Below are 13,987 nucleotides of genomic sequence, written 5' to 3'. Positions count from 1 at the left end.
CCCGAAATGTCAATATTTAAGGAGTTATGAGCATTTTAAAAAGGCTATTTTTCTTAAAAATATCTGCAATCAAAACGATGCTAAAAACCCCGAAAATGTCAATATTTAAGGAGTTATGAGCATTTAAAACAGGCTATAAAGAAACTGCAATCAAAACGATGCTAAAAACCCGAAATGTCAATATTTCAGGAGTTATGAGCATTTTAAAACAGGCTATTTTCCTCTAAATATCTGCAATCAAAACGATGCTAAAAACCCCGAAATGTCAATTATTTAATGAGTTATGAGCATTTTAAAACAGGCTATAAAGAAACTGCAATCAAAACGATGTGTAAAACCCGAAATGTCAATATTTAAGGAGTTATGAGCATTTTAAAAAAGGCTATTTTCCTCTTTAAATATCTACAATCAAAACGATGCTAAAAACCCCGAAATGTCAATATTAAGGAGTTATGAGCATTTTAAACAGGCTATAAAGAAACTGCAATCAAAACGATGCTAAAACCCCGAAATGTCAATATTTAAGGAGTTAGAGCATTTAAAAAAAGGCTATTTTTCTCTTTAAATATCTACAATCAAAACGATGCTAAAAACCCCGAAATGTCAATATTTAAGGAGTTATGAGCATTTTAAAACAGGCTATAAAGAAACTGCAATCAAAACGATGCTAAAAACCCCGAAATGTCAATATTTAAGGAATTATGAGCATTTTAAAAATGGCTATTTTTCCTCTTTAAATATCTGCAATCAAAACGATGCTAAAACCCCGAAATGTCAATATTTAAGGAGTTATGAGCATTTTAAAAAAGGCTATAAAGAAACTGCAATCAAAACGATGCTAAAGGCCCCGAAATGTCAATATTTAAGGAGTTATGAGCATTTTAAAACAGGCTATAAAGAAACTGCAATCAAAACGATGCTAAAAACCCCGAAATGTCATATTTAAGGAGTTATGAGCATTTTAAAAAAAGCTATTTTTCCTCTGTAAATATCTGCAATCAAAACGATGCGAAAAACCCCGAAATGTCAATATTTAAGGAGTTATGAGCATTTTAAAACAGGCTATTTTTCTTTAAATATCTGCAATCAAACGATGCTAAAAACCCCCCGAATGAAATCAAGTTAAGGAGTTATGAGCATTTTAAAACAGCCATAAAGAAACTGCAATCAAAACGATGCTAAAACCCCGAAAGTCAATATTTAAGGAGTTATGAGCATTTTAAAAAAGGCTATTTTTCCTCTTAAATATCTGCAATCAAAACGATGCAAAAACCCCGAAATGTCAATATTAAGGAGTTATGAGCATTTTAAAAAAAGGCTATTTTCCTCTTTAAATATCTGCAATCAAAACGATGCTAAAAACCCCCGAAATGTCAATATTTACGGAGCTATGAGCATTTTAAAAAAGGTTATTTTCCTCTTAAATATCTGCAATCAAAACGATACAAAAAGCCCCGAAATGTCAATATTTAAGGAGTTATGAGCATTTTAAAACAGGCTATAAGAAACGCAATCAAAACGATGTAAAAACCCCGAATGTCAATATTTCAGGAGTATGAGCATTTTAAAACAGGCTATTTTTCCTCTTTAAATATCTGCAATAAAAACGATACAAAAAGCCCCGAAATGTCAATATTTAAGGAGTTATGAGCATTTAAAACAGGTATAAAGAAACTGCAATCAAAACGATGCTAAAAACCCCGAAATGTCAATATTTAAGAGAGTTATGAGCATTTTAAAACAGGCAATAAAGAAACTGCAATCAAAACGATGCTAAAACCCCGAAATGTCAATTTAAGGAGTATGAGCATTTTAAAAATGGCTATATTTCCTCTTTAAATATCTGCAATCAAAACGATGTTAAAAACCCCGAAATGTCAATATTTAAGGAGTTATGAGCATTTTAAAACAGGCTATAAAGAAACTGCAATCAAAACGATGCTAAAAACCCCGAAATGTCAATATTTAAGGAGTTATGAGCATTTAAAAATGGCTATTTTCCTCTGTAAATATCTGCAATCAAAACGATGCTAAAAACCCCGAAATGTCAATATTTAAGGAGTTGTGAGCATTTTAAAAAAGGCTATTTTTCCTCTTTAAATATCTGCAATCAAAACGATACTAAAAGTCCCGAAATGTCAATATTTAAGGAGTTATGAGCATTTTAAACAGGCTTAAAGAAACTGCAATCAAAACGATGCTAAAAACCCCGAAATGTCAATATTTAAGGAGTTATGAGCATTTTAAAACAGGCTATAAGAAACTGCAATCAAACGATGCTAAAAACCCCGAATGTCAATATTTAAGGAGTTATGAGCATTTTAAAAAAAGGTATTTTCCTCTTTAAATATCTACAATCAAACGATGCTAAAAACCCCGAAATGTCAATATTTAAGGAATTATGAGCATTTTAAAAATGGCTATTTTTCCTCTTTAAATATCTGCAATCAAAACGATGCTACAAACCCCGAAATGTCAATATTTAATGAGTTATGAGCATTTAAAACAGGCTTTAAAGAAACTGCAATCAAAACGATGCTAAAGGCCCCGAAATGTCAATATTTAGGAGTTATGAGCATTTTAAAACAGGCTATAAAGAAACTGCAATCAAAACGATGCTAAAACCCGAAATGTCATATTTAAGGAGTATGAGCATTTTAAAAGGCTATTTTTCCTCTTTAAATATCTACAATCAAAACGATGCTAAAAACCCCGAAATGTCAATATTAAGGAGTTATGAGCATTTTAAAAACAGGCTATAAAGAAACTGCAATCAAAACGATGCTAAAAACCCCGAAATGTCAATATTAAGGAATTATGAGCATTTTAAAATGGCTATTTTTTCCTCTTTAAATATCTGCAATCAAAACGATGCTAAAAACCCCGAAAGTGCAATATTAAGGAGTTATGAGCATTTTAAAAAAGCTATAAAGAAACTGCAATCAAAACGATGCTAAAGGCCCCGAAATGTCAAATATTTAAGGAGTTATGAGCATTTTAAAACAGGCTATAAAAAAACTGCATCAAAACGATGCTAAAAACCCCGAAATGTCAATATTTAAGAGTTATGAGCATTTTAAAAAAGGCTATTTTTCCTCTTTAAATATCTGCAATCAAAACGATGCTAAAACCCCCGAAATGTCAATATTTAAGGAGTTATGAGCATTTTAAAACAGGCTATTTTTCCTCTTTAAATATCTGCAATCAAAACGATGCTAAAACCCCGAAATGTCAATATTTAAGGAGTTATGAGCATTTTAAAACAGGCCATAAAGAAACTGCAATCAAAACGATGCTAAAAACCCCGAAATGTCAATATTTAAGGAGTTATGAGCATTTTAAAAAAGGCTATTTTTCCTCTTAAAATATCTGCAATCAAAACGATGCTAAAAACCCCGAAATGTCAATATTAAGGAGTTATGAGCATTTTAAAAAAGGCTATTTTTTCCTCTTTAAATATCTGCAATCAAAAACGATGCTAAAAACCCCGAAATGTCAATATTTACGGAGCTATGAGCATTTAAAAAAAGGTTATTTTCCTCTTTAAATATCTGCAATCAAAACATACAAAAAGCCCCGAAATGTCAATATTTACGGAGTTATGAGCATTTTAAAACAGAGCTATAAAGAAACTGCAATCAAAACGATGCTAAAAAACCCGAAATGTCAATATTTAAGGAGTTTATGAGCATTTTAAAACAGGCTATAATGAAACTGTAATCAAAAACGATGCCTAAAAACCCCGAATGTCAATATTTAAGGAGTTATGAGCATTTAAAAAGGCTATTTTTCCTCTTAAAATATCTGCAATCAAACGATGCTAAAAGCCCCGAAATGTCAATATTTAAGGAATTATAACCATTTTAAAACAGGCTATAAAGAAACTGCAATCAAAACGATGCTAAAAACCCCGAAATGTCAATATTTAAGGAGTTATGAGGCATTTTAAAAAAGGCTATTTTTCCTCTTTAAATATCTGCAATCAAAACGATGCTAAAAACCCCGAAATATCAATATTTAAGGAGTTATGAGCATTTTAAAAAAGGCTATTTTTCCTCTTAAAATATCTGCAATGAAAACGATGCTAAAAGCCCCGAATGTCAATATTAGGAATTATAACCATTTTAAAACAGGCTATAAAGAAGCTGTTGCGGAGCAGCAAAATGAGTAAAAAAGGAAATAAAACACAAAATAATTAGTATTTTTCAAATAAAAGATTGGCGGTTTATTGAATATTATATTAGTCGAAAAACTAATATAACTTTACCTTTTAAACAATGGGTGTTGGTGTAGATGTTGTTGGACGAAAATCCGAAAAACAAGTAAGTTAAAAAGTACGAGCAAGCCTAGATGTCCCAAGAGAGGCGCGAAATGATCATCTTTGCTCGTTACAATTTGTCATCACTAACTTTGAACGAAAGTTCAAAGTTGAATAAAATGGTATTTGACAAATTGAAGAAAAAGAGCAAAGGGTTGCATTTTTAAAGAAATTAAATTAAATTGAAGTTAACATTACCGCCACCCTTGAAACATCTAGCGATGTTACAACAAAAAAAATCTTAACTTACAATAAATAGGAAATACAATTATAATAAATAAGAGGCGTAACCGTCAATTTTGAGCATAAAAATTCATTTTATTATATTTTTTTCCTAATTTTTTCAAAAAACAATTGATGGTCGAGACAATTGAAGATTGTCTCCAAAAATCAGCTTGACCATAGAGACAGATGTTGGCTGATCATCTCTGGCGATCCTACAGTGGACAAGGACCCGATATCACCCAACCAAAAATGGTTAACTGAGCCCAGGGGAACCCTGGACTCGAATAAGTCTGTGACTTTATTACCTTCGGGTACACATCAGGCCCAAGAATGAGCCCCACGTGAGCGGACTTATGGAATTCGGGATCTGCCAATTGCATCCCGGCATAATGGTCCTTGAAATAGTCGGGGCTGATTGCGACGGCGTGACCACATGCCTCAAGGACATACTTCTGGCGGAAACGCGCAGAAGTTGGGACGAATCATGAAATGATTGCAAAGTAAGTTGGCAATAAAGCTCTTGGCCACGTTAGAGAATTGAGCTGAAGCTTACTAGCCAGCGTTGAGCATATACGGCTATGTCCAGCACAGGGGTCCAACAGCGCTCTGACTGGTACTTTTCTATCCGGAAGGATAATATTAACCACCATGTCGGCCCCAGCGTAACAATGGGCTGAATGGACTGTATAGTCGGAACAACAAAGCTCGACGGCTTGGACGAGACCGGACAAGGAGGGAGCGGACAATCTCGGTTTAGAGGACTTCTTTGGAACGGACTTTTCGAAGTGGGTATATGCGACGAGGTGGATGGACGAGACGTGGAATCTTTTTTACCCGAAGGTCGGACATTTCCCTTGGATAGGGGCTTTTTGCCGAGGTGAAGAAGTGTATGGTGGTCGCCTTTACACTTCTGACAACGATGTGGACTCAAACATTTTCGGAGGGTATGTGACCTGCCTAAACAATTGGAGCAGAAATGCTCCTGAACCACAAATCGAATCCTTTTTTCGCAGGTCAATTTAAGAAATTCGGGACATTCCCGAAGGACGTGCCTCTGTGTGCACAAAACACATTTAGGTCCCTGTTGTCGAATGGATCTGGCCACTGTGCATTTGCCTTGAGGAGTTTCGGCGGAAGTGGAGGTTTTAGTCTCCCGTAGAGGAGCAACCACTCCGCCTTTGGTAGCCACATCTGTCGTTGAAAGTACGTGGCCGACGGGTGCAAGCTCCCGTAGAGGAGACGCCGTGCCAACGGTCCAGGCAGAGCCTTGAGGAGATGCAGACCTCGCTGGTGCAATCTCCCGTAGAGGAGCAGCGGTGTCTGCGCCTGTGGTCGGAAGGCCACTGGTTGAGGCTAGGAGCACCTGAGGGGTAACTCCTGCCGGTTGGGACGAAAATCCCGGATTTGGCGCAGACTCTGCAGTGCAATTCTCCCGTAGAGGAGAAGCAGAGGCTGTTTGATCGGCCGTAGAGCCGGGTGAGTTGGCTGGTAGTGCCGTTGCAGGTTCCCGAAGAGGAGCCGCAGCATTGGTGACCCCGCGTATATCGGAGTCCTGGGAGCCCAAGGGTATAATGGCATCCTCAACACCTCTCTCTTCATCCGACATTGGAATGTCCTCATCGTAGTAAGGAAGGGAAGCGGCCATCTGACTCAAATTTTCCATCTGTGAAAAAAGTGGAGATGGCATGGGAGAGAGGTGAACATTTTAATCGTCGTCGGTCAAAATGACCAGCTTAACTACAGGTCGTCTTACGATACCGTTTTCCCGTTTTTATATCAGCGACGCGAACGTGACCGTCAATTCCGGATAAACTTGGACAACGCGACCTAATTTCCACGCTGTGGGAGGTAAATGTTCCTGTCGAAGGACAACTAAATCATCCGGTTGAAATATCGCGTTGCGGAAATTTCCACTTGTAACGATGGTGGAGGCTCTTTAAGTATTCTTCTTTCCACCGAAGGCAGAATGTTGTGAGAGCGCTTTTAATTTTCTATATCGATTAACGATATCCAATGGAGATTCATTTATTATGGGCTCCGGAGGAGCGAGGATCGGAGATCCTATAAGGAAATGCCCAGGTGTAAGGGCTACCGTAGTGTCAAGACTATCATTCATGGGACAGAGCGGACGAGAATTTAAGCATGCCTCAATTCTTGTTAACAATGTAGAAAACTCTTCAAACGCATATTGAAATGTTTAGTCATTTCCTAAAATGAGTTTTAAAGCTTTTAACCGCAGCTTCCCAAAGTCCACCCATATGTGGAGCTCCAGCTGGGTTAAATCTCCATGAAAGCTCTTGATAGGAAAACTTTGATCGGAGTTTATCGCGAATTTCATTTAATGCTTGCTTAAATTCCCGTTCTATCTCTCGAGATGCACCAACGAAGTTAGTGCCGTTGTCCGAGAAGATAGTCTTTGGACATCCACGACGAGATATAAATCTATTAAATGCAGCCAGGAAGGTAGTGGTAGATAAATCCGAGGCTAGCTCTAATGTATTGCTTTCGTAGAAAAGCACACGAAGACACAGACATACCCCTTTGTAATTTTACAACATCTACCTGTAAGGATTTATTGTCGAATGGGCCAGCGAAATCGATACCTGTAGAGGTGAAAGGCCTAACCAAAACCGTTCGTTCTGGAGGCAGAGATGCCATAATTTGGGTACAAGTACGCTTCTTTGCTAAACGCACAATTTGCAATGCCTTATGGTCGACCTAATCAGTGAAGTAGCGCGAGGAATCCAGTACTCCATGCGAAGCATACGGAGCATTAATTGATTTCCTCCATGAAGCGAATCTACATGAATTTGTTCCAACAACAGTCTTGCGAATTTACTATGATAAGGTAAGAGAATAGGATGCCGTTCAGAATAGTGAGAGAGTCGGAGACTGCGATAGGCGTCCATTCAATCTCATTACCCCTTCTTTGTCCAGAAATGGATTTAGAGATAAAATAGCACTTTTAGGATTAAGTGGTCGTTTATGAAAGTAAGGCATAATATTCCTCTGAATAGTATGCCTTTTGAGCAAGCGTAGCAAGACGTAATTTTACTGCTAGGATCTCTGAATTGTTAGGAGCGGAACTCTCATAATGATGTTTACCTCTATGAAAGAATGCGTATTGTGGAAAATCGAAAGATATATGCAATGGCGCGAAATGCTCTATCTATGGAAGAAAATCTATTTAAAACACCATCATAGTCTTTGATAAAAGTGACATGACTTTTAACAGGACGAAGTTCGACCTCAGTGTCAACAGAAACATGTTGAATTTCCCAGTTAGAACTATTAAGGGCTTAGCCAATGAGGACCGTGACACCAAATTTGAGAAGAGGCCAACTCCGAAGGAGAAAGCCCCCTACTACCTAAATCAGCAGGATTGTCCTCAGATCGAACATGAAACCATTTATTTTGCCCAACATTCTCTTGAATGCGACATACCCTATTGGCAACGAAAGTAGACCATGTAGATGGAGTTTTTTGAAGCCAAGAAAGGACGATCGTAGAATCGGTCCAACAAAAGATATTATTAAAAGATATGTCAATTTCACTCAAAATACCCTTGACAATTTCTGATGCTAATACAGCACCGCATAATTCTAAACGAGGTAGGGAAATGGACTTAAGCTGAGCTACTTTTGTTTTGCAAGTCAGCAAATTTGTGAAAATTTTCCCATTTGAAGCAACGACACGAATGAACGCTACCCCCGCGTATGCCTTTTCCGAGGCATCGGAAAAGACATGAAGTTCGACATGACAAAGAATGAATATTGGACCCAACGAGGAATGGATATGGAATTAACACCCTGATATGAAATCACAAATTTTTCCCATTCGCGTTCTGTCGAAGACGGAAGCGAATCGTCCCAACCAATTTTGTCTAGCCAAATACGCTGCATGATGATTTTTGCTACAACAATTACTGGTCCTAACCATACTACTGGATCGAAGAGCCTGGCGATGGTTGACAAAACTTCCCGTTTAGTATATTTGGACCGGTGTTCCAGAGGGTTAACACTGAAATAGAAATGGTCCAACTGTGCATTCCAGCGAATGCCCAGCGGTTTTGAACTACTAGTTTCCACGAAAGTGAGAAGCTTAGCATCATATAGGTGATCTAAGGGAAGACAATCTAAAATTTCTCGATTATTGGCTGTCCATTTACGAAGTTCAAACTTTGCGGAAGAAAGAGCACCAATAAGTTGGTCTCTTGATTTTTGCGCTGTCTCCAAATCGTGATAACCGGCCAAGACGTCATCTACGTACATGCACTTCCGAAGGATATGTGCAGCTAGCGGAAATTCATTTTCTGTATCATCGGCCAATTGAAGTAAAGTCCGAATCGCAAGATAAGGAGCACAGTTTACTCCGAAGGTTACCGTTGAAGTTCAAAGTCTTGAACCGGTTTGTTGGGAGAATCCCGAAATAAAATTCGTTGGAGAGGCGTATGAGCAGAATCGACCCGAATTTGCCTGTACATTTGCGTTATGTCGCAATTGAATACAAATTGGAAAAGTCTCCATCTTAGAATAAGAAGGACTAGGTCCAACTGAAGAGTTGGGCCGACATAGAGAATATCGTTAAGACTATTCCCGTTGGAAGTCTTGTTCGAGGCATTGAAAACCACTCGCAATTTTGTTGTTTGCTTATCCGGATTAATAACCGGATGGTGAGGAAGATAGCAAACTGTAGAGCTTGCTGACGAAGTCGAAACCAGTCTCATGTGGTCTAATTCTAAATATTCCCGGACCACCCCATCGTAAATTGTTTTAATTTGCGGTTTTCTTAGGAGTGAAGCCTCATTTCGAAAGAATTGTCGTAAGCAATTGGTCCTAGAATGACCAAGTTGGCCTGCGAATTCAGGAATCATAGGAAGTGTGACAATATATCTGCCTTCTGAGTCCCGCTGAGTCGTCTTTTTGAAATTTTCCTCACAGAATTTGTCCGAAGGAGACAAGATAGCGCGTTTTGGAGGTTCTTCCAATTCCCAGAATCGAAGAAGAGTCTTGTAAGATCTTCTTCCGGAAAGTTGATAGTGGTTGTTAAAACCGTAATTGTAGAATTGGGAATGGGACCAGTAATGATCCAGCCGAAAACAGTTCTCTGTGCCATTAAAGAACCTAAGATGTTCGATTGAATTCCCTGTAAAAGGATTCTAGGATATAGATCAGCGCCTAGTAGAAGGTCAACTGGTCTAGAATCGCAGAAGTTTCTATCTGCCAAACGAATATTTGGCAAACGGGAAATTATGTCACCACCTATTGAAATGGAGGGTAAATTACCAGAAATAGCGGGAACCACTAAAGCTGGGATTTCAAAGAAAATTGATGAGTCGATAGGAGAACCAATGCATAATGAGCACAATTTTCTGGATGTAGTGGAAACACTTTGATTAACGCCAGAAATCGTAGCTTGGGGTCGACGTAGTAGAAATACCAAGACGACGTTGCAAATTTTCAGTGATGAAAGACGCTTCAGAAGCTGGGTCGATCAGGGCACGAGCAGGGTATGTGTTGCCTTGGTGAATTAGATTCACCATTGCGGTACCCAAAACAACATTTTTGTTTTGCGAAATATGATACACTTGCCTATTGACAGAGTGGGATATACCTGACGAAGTCGAGGGAATATTTGGATTCGCATTGATGGATTGGTTAGAAGTTGTTGGTGACGGAGTCGCTGCTGGTGTAGAATTTGCGTGATTTGACATCTCACGATGTAAAAGTGTGTGATGTCGCTTATTGCATTTCCCACAATTGTGTTTACTTACACATTTTTTAACTTCATGACCAACCGTCAGACAGTTCAAACAACAATTGAAGCGTTTGAGCACTGAAAAACGACCTTCTATGGATAATTTTTTGAACTCTGGACAAAAACGCAATGGATGAACCAATTTAGGACAGAGAACGCAAGATTTAAAGGAAGAAGCGCTAGAAGACACAGAAGGTACGGACTTTGTTAGGTGAGTCCGCACTTTTTTCTCAACCTTTTTTGATGAGTCAATACCTCGAATGTCTCGGAGACAAGTAAGGGTCTGGATCCTTTCCGTAAAAAAACGATCCAAATCCTTCCAATCAGACAAAGCCGACTTGTCTTTGACTGTCTGTTCCCATAGCGAGACCGTGTGCTTAGGCAATCTTTGAATGCATATGAAGACTAATATGTGATCCCAGTCGTTCGTAGAAACGTCATAGATCGCCATAGCCGAAATACATCCATTGATTGCTCGTTGTAGATTTTTCAAACCAGCACTGGACTCATTATCGAGAACTGGAAGATCAAAGAGCAATTTCAATTGGTTGTTAACCAAGATTCGGACATTGTCATATGTCTCCTTTAAGGCCTGCCACGCTAAAGCGAAACTTTTGTGTGTCAGCGGAAACTTTGAAATGATGTCTTTGGCTTCCCCACTGGTTTTCTTAAGTAAATAACATAATTTTTCAATGTTACTAAGTCGACTGTTGTTGATGTATACTGCTGAGAAAAGATCCCTAAAGGTAGGCCAGAAAAGGAAATCGCCAATGAAAACATCTATATCGCATGGCGGTAGATTCAGACTATGCATTACATTGTCATTTGAAGCGAAAACTTCAACTGACGGTTCCGTATGGCGCGAAACGCCAGACAGAGGCAAAATTTCTGAATGAGGAGGAGAAACATCTCTTGGAGTGCTAGTTACATGTGAAACATGTGAATTCGAGCGATGAGACTGCTGGGTACTATTCAAACTTTGGACCAACGAAGGATTAGAATTTTTTTGTAATGTACGTAATTGGTCCAATTTACGATTTATTGAAGCAATGACGTTTACATATGCCCTATACGCAACGTCATATTTGCTTTCTGCAGATGTGATGTCTTCGCTTTCAGCATCTTCAGAAGTTTGGAGATATGTAAGACATTGGTCAAACATTTCCTTCACTTTACTCCACAATTCCCTTGCCTCAGCGGCCTGAACATCAAGGGAATATATGTCCAACTCTTCCTCTCGAAGAGAAGTAAAGTTGGCTTCAAATTTTACCAGAGCATCAGTTGCTCTGATAAAGAAATCAAGTGGAGATAGTGGCATTGTGAATTAGAAAGCTGTATGAATCCAGCCAAAGAGAAAAAGAAATGAATTTAAAAATCGCAAATCTGAAAATATCAGTGTAAACAAACTTAAAATTGGTAAAACTCAACGAAAATTGAGTGAAATTTTTCAAATTTATATTGAAACAGCACGAAAATGCTTTTATCTCTTAGTGAATGCTAACAAATACAACACCCAACTAGATAAAGAAACTCTTTTTTTTTTAATTTAAAAAGAAGTGATGAGAAAATGTAAATAAATTTTCTCGGTAATGAAAATCGAAAAGATTTTCACTGTGTATCGAATAATACACTCTTGTTTTTATGAGTATTTAAAAAAATACCAAAAACTTGAAGAAGTATTTGCAAATTTGACAAATTTTGTTTCGTTAGGCGTTTCAGTGTATCGAAAAATACAGAGAATTTGATTTGTGTATCGAAATATACACAACAAAATTATTTCCGAAAAGAAATAATTTAAATCCAAAACAAATCGCCAAAAAATTGCAAAAAATCAATAAAAAAGTAATTTTGTTTAATATTTATTACTGACTGTAGGGTGCACGGACTGTAAGATGCACGCTACAGTTCAAAATAATAATTTTTTTTTCCGAAAAGAACAACAAAATTTAAAGAAATATTTAAAAAATTAAAAATATTAAAGATATTTATTAATAACTAGCTGGCCCGGTCCGCGTTGCCGGCCCGTAGTTTTTGTCTATTATGCATATATTCCCAAGCATAATTATTCACAGATATGACTGATATAAGTGTTCACGTACAGGTCGATTTAAAGTGTTTTAAAATACCTGTACCCATTTTTAACCAGTGGGCTTCAATATTTAAACCGTGGGCTTCAACTGTGTGGATGTGCTATACAAATCTATTAAAAAGTATATATCAATCTTATCGCCATATAAGGGATCAAATTAATTTTTAATATGGTAAAAATCGTAGCAAAATCTTCCAGTCAAATGAGCAGTAATTTGGAATTTGCTGTATTTTGTATACTACATAATTGAGGGCTGAATGATTTAAGAATAGCCAAAGTTAATTACTTTTTTAAACCCATTAGCAACTTAGATTGTGCATTAGAGTCCTCATAAGTCCCCCTAACCATGTCAGTCTGTTTGTCCGCCAAAAGGTGGACTTGAAAGGGTATTATAACATGGATAAAAATTCTAAAATTTGTAGATATGTTGAAATTTTAGTGTAAGATTTTCACCCCCCTAATACGCATTATTAGCCAAATTCTTTGAAATGTGGTTAAATTAGGAGGTACCTTCTTTATATGGGCACTACTCCGAAACATCGACCTACATTGAAAACTTTCTTCTACCCCTTATAATCCAAGATGACAAATAGAGGCCAAATCAAAAATATAGCAGAACAATATAGCATGTCATAGCATTTCGCGTGATTTAAATAAGTAAAAATAGTTTTATCCACCTAATAATTGAGGGCAGAATGATAAGATGGGAATTAATTTTATTTGCCATTTAAATTGTAAGTTGGAGACCCCTTAAAGTCCATATTTTCATCATAGGATAATTCAATGATGATTAAACAAATATTCGGTCCCGTGCTACTTTCTTATATTTGTAATTTGTTCATGTTTCCACAATTTATTTCATATGGATGCACATCCCAAATCTACGTTCCCAACCAATATTCTCTTGGGGGTTAAAAATTCAATAGAATACTAAATTTTCTTTTCTGAACACACATTAGATGTGAAAGTGGACTTGGGGATACTCCAATGTGGGGACTTTACTTAAATAAATTCCTATGTGGCAATTATCTGTATGATGGTTCCCTACCCCAGGGTGGCATAAATAAAATTTTTTAGCCAAATCAATTGATGAATGTGGTCAATACCAATATGGGCCCTACTCTGAAAATTTCAAATTTTATGCGAAGAGGTTATCTACCCCCTTAGAAACAAAAATGTCAAATAAGGGCCAAAAAATGAAAAAAGTGACCGGCCAAGACCCCAAAAATAACTTAAATCATAGATGGTTATATAAATATGAAATCGGGTTGTTCCCTTATCCATGAGTTATGATCGATATAAAGACCTGCAAAAGTGATTTTAGGTATTTTGAATGTTTGGGAAGAATTTCTGGAAGGATATAAAACCTTTTCTTACTAAAAGTCCCATTCGCTCTACTATTTTGCACCGTTTATTTCAATATTGGTATATTACTTATTATTCTCCCAAAGAATTTTGCATTTTGAGCTCTCATTGGACGGATCATTGTCACGCTTTGAAATGAGCCCCATTAAGCTTTTTCGGTCATTTTTGTTTGTTTAAATGTGTTCGCATCTTTCAGCTAACCCACGATGTAGGCCCTGGAGTTGAAAGGTAGA

This window comes from Musca domestica, unplaced genomic scaffold (genome assembly GCF_030504385.1).
Source record: "Musca domestica strain aabys unplaced genomic scaffold, Musca_domestica.polishedcontigs.V.1.1 7, whole genome shotgun sequence".
Lineage (NCBI taxonomy): Eukaryota > Metazoa > Arthropoda > Insecta > Diptera > Muscidae > Musca > Musca domestica.
Note: the sequence above shows the minus strand (reverse complement) of the source record.